General features: G+C 51.5%; 1 protein-coding gene across 1 annotated transcript in view; it reads right to left on the bottom strand.

Moving 5' to 3' along the window:
• CPLX2 (complexin 2) overlaps positions 1-14,010 on the bottom strand; it is an 82,114-nt gene extending 68,104 nt beyond the window's left edge. The window contains exon 1 of the mRNA XM_061158520.1: positions 13,796-14,010. The gene's annotated coding sequence lies outside the window, so the exon portion shown is untranslated. The remainder of the gene's footprint in view (positions 1-13,795) is intronic.
• Between the last annotated feature and the right edge of the window lie 1,640 nt (positions 14,011-15,650).

Below are 15,650 nucleotides of genomic sequence, written 5' to 3'. Positions count from 1 at the left end.
GCATGGATAGAGAACTGGCTTAGAGACAAGAAAGAGAGGGTGGAGAGAAACGGGTGCTTTTTCAAACAGGGAACTAGGATTCCCCAGGAATTGGTACTGAGTTTGGCCTTATATAACCCCCAGGGCACTAGCATCGAGCCCCTAGCGTATACAGGTCCTGCATTAAGCATGGGGGGTATCCAAACAAGCCAGACTCAGTTCCCCTCTTGGAACAGCCCATGAAAGGGGACGCTCAGGGTCAGCTCTGGGTTTACAGAGAGGCTCCTGTGAAGCGGCGTGACCTCGGAGAGGAACTGAAGAAGGCTGCTGGGGGATGGAAGGGAGGACCAGATAGCACTCAGCAAATCTGAACCCTGGGACCAGCTCTGCCCCCGACTGGCTGTGGGACACTGGACGAGTCCCTTCCGCCTCTGGCTCCCAGTTTCTGCTCCTATACAATGAAGAAGCTGGACGAGATGAAAGGGCTGTGGTGTCCTGGATGGAGGACAAGGATTTGGAGTAGGGCTTGGTTATGAGAAAGTCTGCATATACTGTGGCCAACACGTCTCCTTCTGTCCCTGCGCGGTGGTGGGAGAGACCACTTCGTCTCTGTCTCTCTCATTTGTGAAAAGTGAGGATGAGGCAAAGAGCCACGAGGTCTGTGATGCTGGGGCTCAGAGCCCAGCCTGGAATCCCTCAGTGGCATTCTCTGCGAGTGACTCAGCATCATAAATAGCTCCCATCTGGATGAGCAATGATATCTATAGCGATCAAGCGATCTCTATATCCACACACACTCTCTCTGTGCAAATATGTGGCTCAGTGTATGCTAAATACGAGGTGGCCTGGAGACGTTCCTCCTCTTAAAAGACTATTTGGTATGAAACTCAAGACTGTTTATTTAAAGAAACAAGTTTACAACTATGCACGTTGGATTACTGGTAGTGGGTGGTGAGGAAGAGGCGAGGTGGATGGATGAAGGGATGCTGGGTATGATCCAAGCTTGGGGGCCACCTGGAAGAGTAACCAAGGCTGACTGGCCCACCTTTCATCATTTAGTCTGCTGCGGGGGTGGGGGTAATGAACATCACACATGAGACGCTTGAGGTCCTGGGGTGGGGGTGCAGAGCGAAGTGTTAAGCTCATCAACGCAGAAGCTCAACAAAAGGCATAGGAGCTGGGAGTGAGAGGACAGTAAGCTCCCAGCTCTGCTCTGCCCTGCCATTGATCTTAGGCAACTCGTTAGTTCACTCATTCATCTGTCCAACAAATACCAACCACCTAAAAGGTACGTGGGCCACTTGGGGATACAGACAGGAAACAGAAGGTAGAAGCTCAGGCTTAGCCACCTGCAGCTGTCCGTCTTCAGGCAAGTCCTTCCCTTGCTCTGTGCTTCAGTTTCCTCATTTGTAACCTGGGGGTGATACCTCAGGTGTTTTGGGGAGGGAGGGTCATCACTGAATAAGGTAGCACACACAAAGACGTTCTTCTCTGCTGTAATGTGAGCTAGCGCCATTCTAACGTGTTGCCAGACTGACCCATCTCATTCCCACTGGGGAGTGCTCTTGGTGACCACCATGGGGAAGTAACGTCACGACCACCTTCACCAGGAGTGGGGGGCGCGCTGAGTACCGCGTATGGGCGTGAGCCTGGGCAGCACCCTTACTTTGCTTCCTGGCTGAGCTGAGAGGCAGGAGCCTCCAGTTACCAGGCAGAGCCGGCAGCATGCCAGAGACCCACAGACTTCCCGGAGGGGGAGAGGGTGGTGAGGGCGGAGGGGAGAGGGCTGCAGGGGGTGGGGCGGCTTCCTGAATGGGCACCCCTCCCCAGACCCCCCTGACAGATGAGCCCTTGACCCTGTTGAGGCCACACTGATCCTCTGGGTTCTGGCAAAGGGCTGGGCAGTTCAGGAGGGGTCCTGCTTGGCAGGAGACCCAACCCTGACCCCACCTCGCCTGCTCCTGACAGCAGCCATCCGTCTTAGTCTCTGGTCCAGGCAATGCAGCTGCGGTACCACTGACCACACTGCTTTCTGGCTTCCTTGTGATTTCTGACTGGTGTCAGTGGGTGGGATTTACGGTCGGTCAGATCTGGGTTTGAGTTCTGGCTTTGGGGAAATCCATTCCATTTCTCTGAGCCTGTTTCCTCCTGTATAGAATGGGGCTACTAATAGCACCAGCCTCATGTATTGGGCCATATAGGTACTTGTTACTGTTATTGGTTAGTTAATATTAGAGTTAGTCATTCAGTCGTGTCCAGTCCTTGGTGACGCTGTGGACTGTAATCTCCCCAAGCTCCTCTGACCTTGGGATTCTCCCAGCAAGAATACTGGAGTGGGTAGCCATGCCCCCCTCCGGGGGATCTTCCCGACCTAGAGATTGAACCCGGGTCTCCTGCATTGCCGGCAGATTCTTTACTGCTTGAACCACCAGGGAAGCCTCTAGTATTGTTGGTGGCGGTGTTACGTAAGATAATGCCTGTGAAGATTTCTATTGCATGGTAGCCCCTGAAATCCTAATTGCCTTCCTCTGCTCTCTTCTAGGAGGTAGCAGATATACCTAAAAAGGCAAAGGGTACCCAGTAAGTATTTGTCGATTGAGCAATGCTCAGCAAATTTGCTAGATTTGCCTTCACACGGCTCGGAAGAACGAGGTCGATGTTCCGCTCCCACGTCGTAGGTGCGCACACAGGGGCTGGAAGCGGACGTGATCCGCTCGGTTACTCACTCACAGGGGAGAGTGTGGGGCCGGGCGAGACCCTGCAGCCCTCACTCTCTCTCTCCTGCTGCAGTCAGCTCCTCTCTGGGCTGGACGCCAAGGCCTCAGCCACTGCAGGGACCTGAGCGCAACCTGTCATCTCCTCCTCGAATATTTTCTCTTCCTGCCGCCACCAGGGTCCTGCTTGCTGTGACACACGACGTGGAGATTCCGGTCTCGGCGACAGAGCTGGGGCTGGGGGGTTGGCCCCAGGTCAGGGGTTCCAACAGGTCAGCCCACTCGAGGCCCTTTCCATCACTGGCGATCTTCCGGGACCACCCTGGGAAGCACAGCCCTAACCCGCTGGGTCTCAACAGCTCCTGGCACCATCACCTCCTAACAGAATCCCCTCTGCCCCCTCAGCCCCTCCACTGAGAGAGGAGTGGAGTGAGGAAGGGCCCTGCTGCTGGCTCCCCGGAGCCTGGCACTTAGCAGGGCTTGATAAATATCTGCTGAGTGAGTGAATGAACACGTAAATAGGAGGCTGGACGACTGTGCCAGGCCCTGTTCTAAACGCTGGTAACAGCGCAGTGAAAGGCCATGCGGGCTGCCTGCTCTGGGGAGGCTGACAGTATTTGAATTTAAAGCTAGCAGCCGGATTGGCAAAAGGGCAGAGCTGCTTTTTCCTCACTGGTGAGGTGGGGGTCGGGGGAGGGGGGTCTTTGGTTGGGCCTGCTGGCTGATGGGAGCGCCTCTGAGCAGGGTCTGCATGTTGAGTTGGGAGGCTGACCCTGATAGGCAGTTTGGGGTCAGTAGATGTGAACTGTTACATTTGGAATGGATAAACAACAAGGTCCTACTATAGAGCACAGGGAACTATATCCAATCTCCCGGAATAAACCAGAAAGGAAAACAATAAAAAAAGAATATGTGTATAACTGAATCATTTTGTTGTATAGCAGAAATTAACAAAACATTGTAAATCAACTATACTTCAAAAAAAAGGTCGGTGGGGGGCAAGGAGAGAAATGTAGGTGTTGCGATCAAGTGCTTCGTGTCTACCTACTGCTTTGCCTGGCACATAGTAGGTACTTAATAAATTTTGTTTAGTGAGTGAAGGGTAGGCAGAGAGTGTGTTGGGATGACACAGGTCTGGAGACTTGTGGGAATCAAGAGTGTTGACTACTGGAGTCATTATGACTCACACCAGAATGGGGCTTTGCTCTTTCTAGAGCTTTCGTGCCTGGTGATTCGCCCACTGGGCAGCTGAGGGACCCATTTGGCACGGGTTTACAGGTGAGCCCTCTATGCCTGGTGTCCGTGTTATTGACATAAGCAACAGGATGGTGACCGCAGCTTCAGTGTAACTGAGTTGTGTCGAGTCCTTCACATCCACAATCTCTAATCCTCTCGTTAGCCTGGCAAGGCCAAGGTCATCCTCCTCATCACAGAGGAGGGCACAGATGCTCTGAGAAGTGCTAATCTTGCACCGCTGGAACCCGGGTTTACTCTAGAGTGAGGTGTTATAAAGCTCACAACCTAATTGGGACCCAAAGAGGGAAGTGGATGCTTAAAACACGATGAGCCACCCACCTGAGGGTGGGCTGGTCAGAGGAGACTCACTGCCAGGAGGCAGTGGGAGGGCTTCCCTGAGGTAGAGTCTGGAGCTGAGGCTTAGGGACAGTGGGGCTGGAAGGGTTTCCCAGGCAGAGGGAAGAGCATCTGCAAAGGCATCAAGAGAGCATGGTCTTCCCAGGCACTTGGAGGAGTTAGGTTTGGCCAGAGCCTTGGGGAGAAAGAAAGATGAGGCTGGCAGATTGTTGGTGCCAGGTTGGGGGGCTCAGTTCAGCAGGGTGTGGGCTTCACCCCGAGGATCCTGGAGGGCCCTGCAGGGCTTGGCTTTGAGCTCTAGAGAGCTCCTTCTGGAAGGGAGCTGATGTGGCTGGGGGGATGGGAGGACTCAGCAGGAAGGCTTGTGTTTGATGAGGCGCAGGGCAGAGGAAAGAGCCTCTCAGCCCCCAGGCTTGGGCGGTGTGTTGAGTACAGAGCTGTGGGTTCTTTGCAAGTCAGCCCTCTGGTTGGCTGACCCACCCTGCAGAGTTGGAAGTCCTCCTGCAGCTCCAAGAAGACCAGTGGGTCAGGTCGTCATCTCTGCCCCAGCCTCAGCCCAGCTGAACCCTCCTCTGCCACCTGACTGCTCCCAAAATGTGTCCTAGCAACCTCGCACGCTTCACCTTGGCAACTGCAACCTCTGCACTCCCTATTCTGGCCGGGCTGGAGTGGAAGGAGGAGTTGGGGTCCCTCCCGTCCACTAGACTGGTCTTGCACCCCTGGCTGCCAGCACCCCACCCCGGGGCTGATCGGGTGGAGGCTGGCCTGTGTGATGAGGGGTGTGGACATTGAACAAAGGCCCTGGGACTGAGAGCCTCGTGAGCTGCATTCTGACCGCAGGGCTGGTGCTCTGTCTGAGTAACCTCGGTCAAGTATCTTCCACTCCCGGGGCCTCAGTGTTCCCTTCAGTAAAATAAGGAGATTGAACAAGACCATCCCTAGTGTATAATATGGTCTGATTCCAGTTATTCCCGTGTTTAATCTTTTCTGTGGTTATTGTTGGATGCTCTGATGATGGCATGGATTTTAGTGTTGGACTCCAGGCATTTAAATCCTGGTTTGCTTGGACAAGTCACTGCATATTTTTGAGCCTAGAGTACTTTCCTCTATAAAGTAAATAAATCTCATGCTTTCTCACCCAAAGGATTGAGAGTCAGGTGATGGTATGTAGGAAAGTGCTTTGTAAATGGCAAAGAGCTGCACAAATGTTACCTATTTCATCACATGGACAGTGCTCAGTAATGATGTATTAGACGCCAACCACCCCACCAGCAACAAGGGCAAGCATTCAGTGATCTTTAGCACAACAATTTCATATTTCACAACAATCAGTAAGGCAGCTATTATTATTCCCATTTTCCAGGTGAACAAATGGGGGGCCTCCATGGTTAAGTATAGAAGGAGCTCAGCCAGACTCCCTGGCTTCAATATTTGACTGTTCAAAATTTAGTGAGGTGGCCACACCAGCATCTCGCCTCTCCATCTTTGGTTTTTCCTCTTGCCTCAAGTCAGGATCTAACTCAGGGTCTGGTGGGTACAGGGGCAAGCCTGTCATTTTTGTGTGCATCTTCCAAATGGCAAGAATTGACCGCTTTCTCAGGCTTTCACAAGCATGCCACCCCCTCCCAGGAAGTCTCGTTAAAATGCAGATTCTGATTCCATGGGTCTGGGAAGCAGCTGCACTTCCTCATTTCTAATACGTTCCCAGAAGATACTGACTTTGCTGGTTTGTGATCCCCTTGGTGTAGCTGGGTCCCATGTGTGCGTGCGTGCTCAGTCGCTTCCATCATGTTCAACTCTCTGCGACCCCACGGACTGTAGCCCACCCCCCCGGCCCCAGACTCCTCTGTCCATGGGATTTTCCAGGCAAGAGTACTGGAGTGGGTTGCCATGCCCTCCTCCAGGGGATCTTCCTGGCCCAGGGATCAAACTCATATCTCCCGCGTCTTCGGCATTGCAGGCAAATTCTTTACTACTGAGCCTCTGGGGAAGGCCCAGCTAGGTCCTAGAAGACTTAAAAGTGAAAGTGAAGTCGTGTCGGACTCTTTGTGACCCTATGGACTGTAGCCTACCAGGCTCCTCCGTCCATGGGATTTTCCAGGCAAGATTACTGGAGTGGGGTGCCATTTCCTTCTGCAGGGGATCCTCCCAACCCAGGGATGGAACCTGGGTCTTCTGCATTGCAGGCAGATGCTTTACTTTCTGAGTCACCAGGGGACTTTATCTTATTGAATCCTGGGGATCAGGTTTAATTGGCACCAGGGTCACAGATGGGGAACTGAGGCTTGAGAGGCAAAGTGCCTTACTTAATCCATCACTGTGCTTGCCCTTTGCCTGACCTGCTCAGGATCCCACCATGTGCAAGACATGGGTTTGAACTGCTTGACTTATGTTGTGCCCTGGGGGTTGTGGGCCGAGCAGCGCCTCCAAGCTGTGTGGTCCCTGCTTGAGCTCTGTCTCCACAACTGAAGCAAGCGGTGATGTCTGAGTTCCTGTTTGGAGATGTTTGTTTCTTTCAGTTCATCAAGAACAGACTAGTTTTAGATGCTGGCTCCCTGTGGGAACAGGGCCCTGGCCCAGGAAGTGTCCCTGCAGGGGAGTGAGCATCTGAGAGTCAGGATTACATCCTGCACATGAATGACTCATCTTTCAACCTCTTTTGGAATCCTGTCTTTATTTGAAAATATTTTGTATTTTAATCATCATAGATTTTTTGCATTAATCTTATTAAAAAATACTGCACAAAGGATATTTGTGTTGATGGCTGAGCTTTTTAGCATCCCCTTACATTTTGCACCTAAGACAGGTGCCTCTCCCACCTGCCACCCCCCAGCCGGGGCCGGCGCTGTGTCCTCTCCCTCCCTCTCTCGCCTCACGGCATTAGGATGCTGCCTGCGAGGCACTGCGGTGCCCACCCGGCAGCCAGCCAGCCGATGGATTTATTTCCCAGCAGGAGAATCCATCATTTTGCTTGCCCTTTGGCTGACCTGCTCCAGAGATGGCAGTGGGGACTGTGGGTCTGAAGAGGTCCCAGGGATCTCTCTGATGTGGGCTTTGCCACGTCAGGCCCCTTATGGCTAGGGAGATGGAGGTAAATGACTCAGAAGTTAGATTCTGTCACCTCTCTGCTTCAACCAGTCTTCAAGGCCCTGCCAGCTCTGCGCTCTTCTCTACCACCTTCCCCTTTGCTCAGTAGGTTTCTGTCCTGTGATCTCATCAGGCTTATTCCTGCCACAGGCCCTTTGCACTTTCTGCCTGGACAGCTGCTTCATGGCCAGCTGCTTCTCCCTATCCAGATGTCGGTTTCCATGCCTCTTCCATCAAGCCTCCCCAGCCTGCCCTACCTAAGCAACCCCACTCTCCTTAGCACACCTCCTCTTTTATTTCCTTCCTAGCACTTACATAACTTGGTGGAATTATATTTGTTTACTCGCTTGCTTCCTCTGTCTCCACTAGAATGTGTTTTCATTTCATTCTTCACTGACTCTCCAGCTCCCGCAAGAGTTACTGGCCCGTCACAGGTGCTCAGTAAGTACTGAGGGGCCAATGAGCCATATCCTGAGCTTCAGTTTCCACATTTGTGAAATGACGTACAACCCTAAGCCCACGCTGTCAGAATCAAACGGCCTGGGCGGACTGGCTGCAGTGTTCCCATTTCACAGATGATGAACCTGAAGTTCAGAAAGGTGCAAGGACTTGCCCCAGTTCACCCAGCTGGGAAGGGCTGGGGCTGGGGTTCTCCCCTTTGGAGACGCGCCCACTTCCATGCCTGGCTCAGAGGAGACGGTCAGCAACACGAAAACTGGATCTGAGTGCCTCTGAGTATCTTGCCATCTGCTGCTTGAACTGCAAGACCCTACTTGGCCGCCCGGCAGTCACAGCTCTCTGACAAGTCAGAGACAGGAATTCTAAAGGCTGGTTTTTGTGGAACACAAAGTCCTGCTTCTCGCCAATGGAGAGATACATTTTCTCTGCATTGGCAATTACCACCCTGAATGTCTGCGGAACGATTCTCATCTTCCAGGCACTTTACCAAGATTAACTTCTGAACCCCATGCAGCACTGCTTGCTGCAGTTTGAGGGGGTGCCTGGCGGACTGTGGGCAGCAGTGTCTCTGCCACAGGGGAAGCTGGGGTTTGGAGGGGCTTGAGGCCCCCAAGTCAACATCTCCAGGAGTTTATTTTTCTGAGAGCAGTTTCTCCACTGTCCAAAATGCCCTGACCTTCTCGAGGATTCAAGGATTCTGACTTTCCCTGCCCCATTTGTTCATTGGTTCAGCAGCATATCTACAAATATTTACTGAGACTATCCTAGGCATTCTTATAACCCTGAGGCTGCAATGGAGAACAAAATAAAATATATACTGTCCTTACCCTCCTACAAGAATGGATCTGTAGGGGAGACAGATGACAGTGTCTAGTAACTGGCTCTGTGACTCTGGGTAGGTTCCTTTCTATTTCTGGGCCTTTGGATTTCAGTTTATTCTCCACCCCTAATTCCCCCTGCTTAAGAGACTTTGATGACTTCTCACTGCAAAAAAAGAAAAAAGAAAAAGAAAAAAAAAAAAATGCAAGATGGGAAACTTCCCTGGTGGTCCAGTGGTAAAGAATCACCTTACAAAGTAGGGAACCTGAGTTGATCCTGGTCAGGGAACTAAGATTCACATGCCCAAGGGCAACTAAGGCCATCGCCACAACTACTGCACCCACATGCTCTAGAGCTCACGCCCTGCAACAGGAGAAGCCCATGCACCTCGATTAGAGAAAGACCGAGTGCCCCAACAGAGACCCAGAGCAGCCGTAACAGCCACTGGCTTGCAGACAAAAACCAGACAAACCAAGGTGGGCCTCCCTGGCCTGATCCTCAAGGCCCCTCAGTGTGGGGCTGTAGTTGAACTTTCCCAGCACATGTTCCCTGCCTTCCCACCCCCATTGTGCCACATTTTTATTTAACCAACGCTCATTTGTCACTTTCTCAGTGCCAGGCACTGTCTAAATGCTTCACAAAATGTAACTTGTTTAATCCTAACAGAAGCACCTTGAAAAGTGTTGTAATTCTCATCTCCATCTTAAAGATGGGGACCTTGAGACACAGAGAGGTAAGTAATTTGCTTGAGGATACACAGCTGCTAAAGGGACCCAGGCAGGCTGGCACCCACCCCCTGCATCCTGCTGCCACTCCGTGCCCTCTCTGCCTGTTTCAGACACTAACCCTACCATCTCCTTTTCTAGATACAATTCAGCAGACATTGCCCACTTCCAGGAAGCCTTCCCTGATGTCTCCGAGGTTGAATGAGTTCTTCTTGTCTCTGGGTTCTTGCGACGCCTTGCACATCTCGCCACAATAGCCCTTCCCATGGAAGACTGTTGTTCTGGTTTAGGTCTTGTCTTCTCTGTTGGATGCTGAGCATCTCAACGGGGGAGGCTGTGTTTCACCCTCTCTGCTCCCTCTTGCCCAGCCCAGCACTCCCGGATCATCCACTCTCCATGCAGCAACCAGAGGCAGCTTTTAAAAACAAAACTAGTTTTTATCACTCCACTGCTTGAACCATCCAGTGACAATCCATTGCACTTAGAAGGCTTTGCATGGGCTGGTCCCTGCCCACCCCTCCTCATTTGCCGCCACTCCCGTCTCCCTCACTTGGCTCCTAGCCACTTTGGTTCCTGTCTGTCTGCAGACAGTCCAGGCTCACAATAGACACTCTATCGAGCTATTTCTTCTCCTGGAACATTTGCCCCACGTCCACACATGACCGACTGTTTTTGTGATTTGGGCTTCAGTCCCATGTCATCTTTGCAGACAGACCTCCGCTATTGTTCGTTTGCTTAGATGTTTTCACCTTTTACTTATTGTTAACGACTGTGTCTATTGCAAGTCTGTAAGCCCCATGAAGCAGGGGTCTGGAGGGTCTTGCTCAGCACGTGGAACAGTGCCTGACATAATAGCCACTCAATGAGTTCATGTTGAAGGAAGAGTAGATACTCTCCAAGGTCTCTTTGGGGAGCTACAATTCAACTAAGCCCGGATAATATAATATAATTTATCTAATTTGGCCTCATCTCAGGCTAAAAGCTGGGATAATTTCACAAGCTGAAATTCATGATCTTCATTACCTTCCTACATCCTACCTGCAACCATGCTCCTAGAAATAAGGCCACTTTATCGACTATTCTCTGCTGACTTCTCTTCATCAGGGATGCTTAAACTTCTTTTACATGTTTTAATTTGCCCAACTAAGATTCAAGGAAACTTGTGAGATATTGCCCTCACCATTTTGCAGGCAGGGACATCCCTAAAAAGCAAGACTGCTGACTTGCGAAGTGCCCACAGCCCAATGGGAGTGCACACACTCATCATAGCCATCACATTTCATCAATAACAGGGGAGACATCATACTCCAGGAAGGCACAAGAGCTGAGTCCTACCAGCACCTGGGCCAAACACTACTCATTTAACACCCCAGAGGAATGGCTATCTGTAGCCAAGAGGGATGTGCAGCCAAATTCAGGGCAAATGGGAAGTCTTCACGTGCTTCTGGTTAAAGCAGGCAGGATGGACACACATGCACAGAATTAAGGTCTAGGTGTCTAACTGCAGAGCTATTGCTAATGTGTAGCAGCTGGAACAGAGGTACCATCATCCTCGACTTTCTCCAAAAAGATATAAGAGGGAGCTGTGTCAGGGTACCTCAGAGACCAATTGTCAGACATTGTCATCCTCTTGAGAACCAGAAAGGACCCTTCTTGCCCTACTTCTGCCTCTTCCTTCCAGCTTCTTTGAGATGGGGAAGGAAATGGCATCTCAACTGGAGGGCCTGAGAAACTCTAAGGCCTAATCTTTTGGGCAAAATGGAGAACTGAATAGAAGTCTGGGTTTTAAGTTCAAAGGCCTTGGCTCTGGTCTCAGCCCTGTAGGAACTTGGATGCATCCCCAACTGTGTCCCTTGTCTTCTTCATCTGTAAAATATGGCTGTTGGGTTGGATGATTTCCATGACTTCATACCTTCTATATTTATGAACTTATGATTCAGATGACTTGAAAGGGAAGCTCACTTTTTTCCTTCTTCTTTATGGGGCTCTATTTGTCTTTTGATCAGCTTTGCCAATAGTCACTGGCCCCTGGTCACTGTATAGGTAGTAGAGATTACTCTGGCTGGGTAAAATCTGTAGAGAGTTGATGTGCCCTTTGCTTTTCCTAAAATAGTTTCTCTAAAGCATATGGCTTGTCACCATAGTGTGGGCTTCTCTCAAAACTTTATACTAAGGAACAGGAATGTTCAGAACACATTAAGAAGAGAAAGTCATGGTTTGAGTTAGTGACTTCTAACATGGAATGCCACTTGAATGGCAGAGGTTGTTGCTGATGTTAAAAATCTTTCTGTATGAAATGATAGGATGTCTTAGCTTTGCTTCAAAATAATCTGTGTTTGTGTGTGTTTGTACCGGTATGTGTGATTAGAGTGGACGTGGGTACAGATGAAATAAATTACCCAACTGTTGAAGCTAGATGATGGGTATGTGTGTGTGTGTGTGGGGGGTTATTATACTATTCTTTCTATTTTTAAAAAATATGTTTGAAATATTTCATCACAAAAGGGCCTTTGGAGACTGACTCCAGCTTTCTCAACACTCTCATTTCCTAGTCCCCATCCTGAGGACCCTCTGTCACAATGACATCACCCTGGTGGCTGTGGTTTCACACGTGAGGCCTCTCCACACAGTTCCATCTGTTCAAGGTAGTTTTCCTCCTTTCCTCACAGTTCATCACTCCTGCCTCTGTGATCTCACAGCCTCACACACTCACCTTAATTACAGCACAATCATATCTTATTGCAATTGTTTACTTTTCTGCTTCTTGTGGCCGGTCTGTGTCCTTTTCAGGACACTTCTCTGCCTCCCTAGTTCACAGCCAGGGCATGTAAGAGCCCTCAGCACGTTTACAGAGGGAATAATGTCAGGAATAGTAGTTATTATTTTTTGAGCACTTATTATGTGCCAGGCACTGCCCTAATCTCATTACATAGGTATTTCATTAAAGCCTCACTACAAGTGGGTACTACTAACCTGTCTTCTCAGAAGGTCACTTCCAAGGTCACAGGCTAGTAAGTGACAGAGCTAGGATTTGAACTCAACTGAAACGACTTGGCCTTTCTTTGCACATCTGGTATTTTAAGACTTCCCTATCAATCTTACACAAGTCCAGGATTTGGGGAGCGTGAATTTTAGGCTCAATTTTGCTACAAAATTGCTAACTGACCTTGGGCAAATTACCTTTGCCCCCTAAAGCTAGCTCTTCCCATCTCCCAGTGAGACTCTCAGTAAGCGAGGATCACGTGATTCCAGGGCCCTCCCTGCTTCAGCAGAGGAAAGGTTTCCTTTTCCACATTTGATCTCCTGTCGCCGAACCAGCCTCCCTGTTTGAGAACCTCCCAGCTTCTCATCCTCTCTTCTTGCCACTTGCAACCTCCCGGGGTCAAGCCATTTTCACAACCTGCTGCCCAGGTCCCCTCCTTCCCCCTTCTTTCCTTGCGGGCTTCACTCTGGAGGTGGGGGCGGAACCCTAGGCAGGAGGGAGGGGGAGCGTGTAGCCGCCGGCTTCGCGAGGCTTCCCCGCGGTTTCTCGGCCCCCTTCCCCCCAACGGAAACTCAGCCTCACACTTTCTAGGGATGTTCCGGGGACAGTCGGAGTCAGTGATTGCAGCTGCCAGCCTTAGGCATCTGTGTTAGGCTCTGCGATGGAAGTCCGCGGTCCTGAGCTAGCCGCGGAGGTGGGGATTTGGAAGGAAGAGGGGGCGGCGCACTCCTTCCTCTTAGCCTAGGCCCAACCTGCCCAACTGTAGCCCGGGACCTTTTGTGCCCGTCTCCCCTCCCATCCTCTTTCCGACTTCCAGCTGGGACCCGCCATTGCACCGCCAGGCCTTGGCGAACTGCAGACCCAAGGCAAGAAACCCGCGAATACGACTAGGCCCCCTCCCCTGATCGCCTCTGGCACTGCTCTGGGGGAAGTCGAAAGACCCCCACGGAGGCAACCACCCACTCCCAAGGAGCGCGGAAGGCCCCAGCCAGCCCCCTGTCTTTGTTCGCGGCTCGCTAGGAAGCTGGCGCCCGGCGAGAGCTGTCCGCCGCTACGGTGCTGACGCGGGGAACGGAGCCCGCGGGGGCGGAGGACTGTCCTCCGCGACCGTGGTACTGAACCCAGACCGAACCATTAGACGAGCCGGCCGGGCGGGCGCGGTCCGCCGGTGCGAGAGCTGACCCCAGGGCGAGGACGCTGCGGGGCGCGGGAGCTGTCCCCGAGGTGGTGCTGAAGCGAGTTGGAGCCCGCGGCGCCCTCCGCCTCGCCCCGGAAGAGCCGGCGGCAGCGCAGAGCTACCCGGAGAAGGAAGGAGGGCGGAGGAAGCCGCCCTCAGGGAGCTCAGCAGCGCGGGGCCTATGGCTAGGGTCTCTCCCGCGGACCTGCTCCAGCGGGGGAGGTGGCGGCAACCGAGCGCGAGCGCGAGTTCTACGAACCTGTTGGAAGCTGCAGCTCCACCGCGGCCGACCAGGGCGCCCGGGACCGAGGTTGTGGAGCGCCTCTCCCTGCCCCCTCTTCCTGGACTCCTCCGCGGAGGCGCTCCCTCCTGCCCGGGCTAGCACACGTGCACGCAGGGGGCGCCGAGCCCCTCTTCGATCCGCCCCGAACGTCCGTCGGTCTGCAGGGCGCCGAGTCGACAGGCCTCCCCCAAGGGCAGACCCGCTCCCAGGGAGACCCAAGCTTCCTGAGAAAGGAGGCGGGGGCTGGCGACGGGGACGAGAGAGGGCGCCAGCAGAGGTGTCTGTAACTCAGAGGGAGGCATAGGGGAGCTCCCCAGGGTCATTTCTGTCCTGAAGTTTAGAGACAGCAGGGTCCTGTTGCTTAAGGGACAAAGGGCATCCTGCTTTGGAAACATCTCTCCCCCACCCCGCTTCGTTTCTGGGATCAATGACCCAATGCAGATCTTGTACCTGCTCTGCTGCAAACTCCACTCACTGGTCCGACTGCCTTTAGTACCTAACTCCAGTCTATCATCTACCATTCCCTGGAGAGAGCTTTCTAAACCTGCCCTATTTATCGTGCACCTGTAATAAAAACACAAGCTTCCCTGGTGGCTCAGACGGTGAATCCGTCTGCAATGCAGGAGACCTGGGTTCGATCCCTGGGTTGGGAAGATGCCCTGGAGGAGAGCATGGCAACTCACTCCAGTGTTCTTTCCTGGAGAATCCCATGGACAGAGAAGCCTGGTGGGCTGCAGTCCACGGGGTCACAAAGAGCTGGACACGACTGAGCTACTAAGCACGAGCACCAGTAATAAAATATAAGCTCTTTGGTGTGGAATTTAAAGATCTTTTACCAGGAAGACCAAGGGCCTCCTCTCCAACTGTGTGCTTGTCAGGACAAATGAGCATTTCTTCTGAACAGGGTCACTGCAGTGCCTTGGCACCTGCTGCTCCTCTTGCTGGAACCTTCTTCCCCCTTACTACTTATGCTTTGTCTGCGAGTTAAAGTGTCTCCATTTTTAATGAAAATTTCCCTAATCTCTAAGGCACAATCAACTCTTTTCTAGGCTCTCTCAGCCTCTACATTCCTTTATTAGGCTTCTTGTCACACTGTTTTGTACTTACTTGTGTATCTATATCCTCTGTTGTGAAGTCACTCGGTCGTGTCTGACTTTTTGTGACTCCATGGACTGTAGCCCACCAGGCTCCTAAGTCCATGGGGTTTTCCAGGCAAGAACACTGGAGTGGGTTGCCATTTTCTTCTCCAGGGGATCTTCCCAACCCAGGGATCGAACCCAGGTCTCCTGCATTGAAGGCAGACGCTTTACCCTCTGAGCCACCAGGGAAGTCCCATATCCTCTGTTACCAGGCTCATAAAAACTGGGTTCATATTTTGTCTTTCTCTGTATCTCTGTCTCCTAGCACGGTGACTGACACACAGTAGAATAGTTGAATTACATAGGCTGAGTGAATGCACACATGAGAAACAGGTCAAAGTCGCTTCCCTTCCTTCATGTGATCGCTCATTTGAATATATATGCATATATATTGACTATATCAATATATAATTCATTCAACATATGAATATGTATTCAAGTGAGCGATCTTATAAAGGAAAGTAGTATATACATATATGTATATATTAAATATATATATAATCACAGCCTGCAAAGTCCCACGTGGCAGCGTTCCTGCCTAGCCTTCCTGCCTCATCACCATCAACTCTCCCCTGACTCAGTCACTTCACCTACAGAAACTTCTGTTTTGTACCAAGCTGCTCTTGTTGTGTGTGTGCGTGTAGCAGACTTTTATTATAGTATAAAAAGGAGCAGAGAAAGCTTCTGACACA

This window comes from Dama dama, chromosome 12 (assembly GCF_033118175.1).
Source record: "Dama dama isolate Ldn47 chromosome 12, ASM3311817v1, whole genome shotgun sequence".
Lineage (NCBI taxonomy): Eukaryota > Metazoa > Chordata > Mammalia > Artiodactyla > Cervidae > Dama > Dama dama.
The sequence above is the reverse complement of the archived record's forward strand: the minus strand, read 5'-3'. Positions and strand labels throughout refer to the sequence as shown.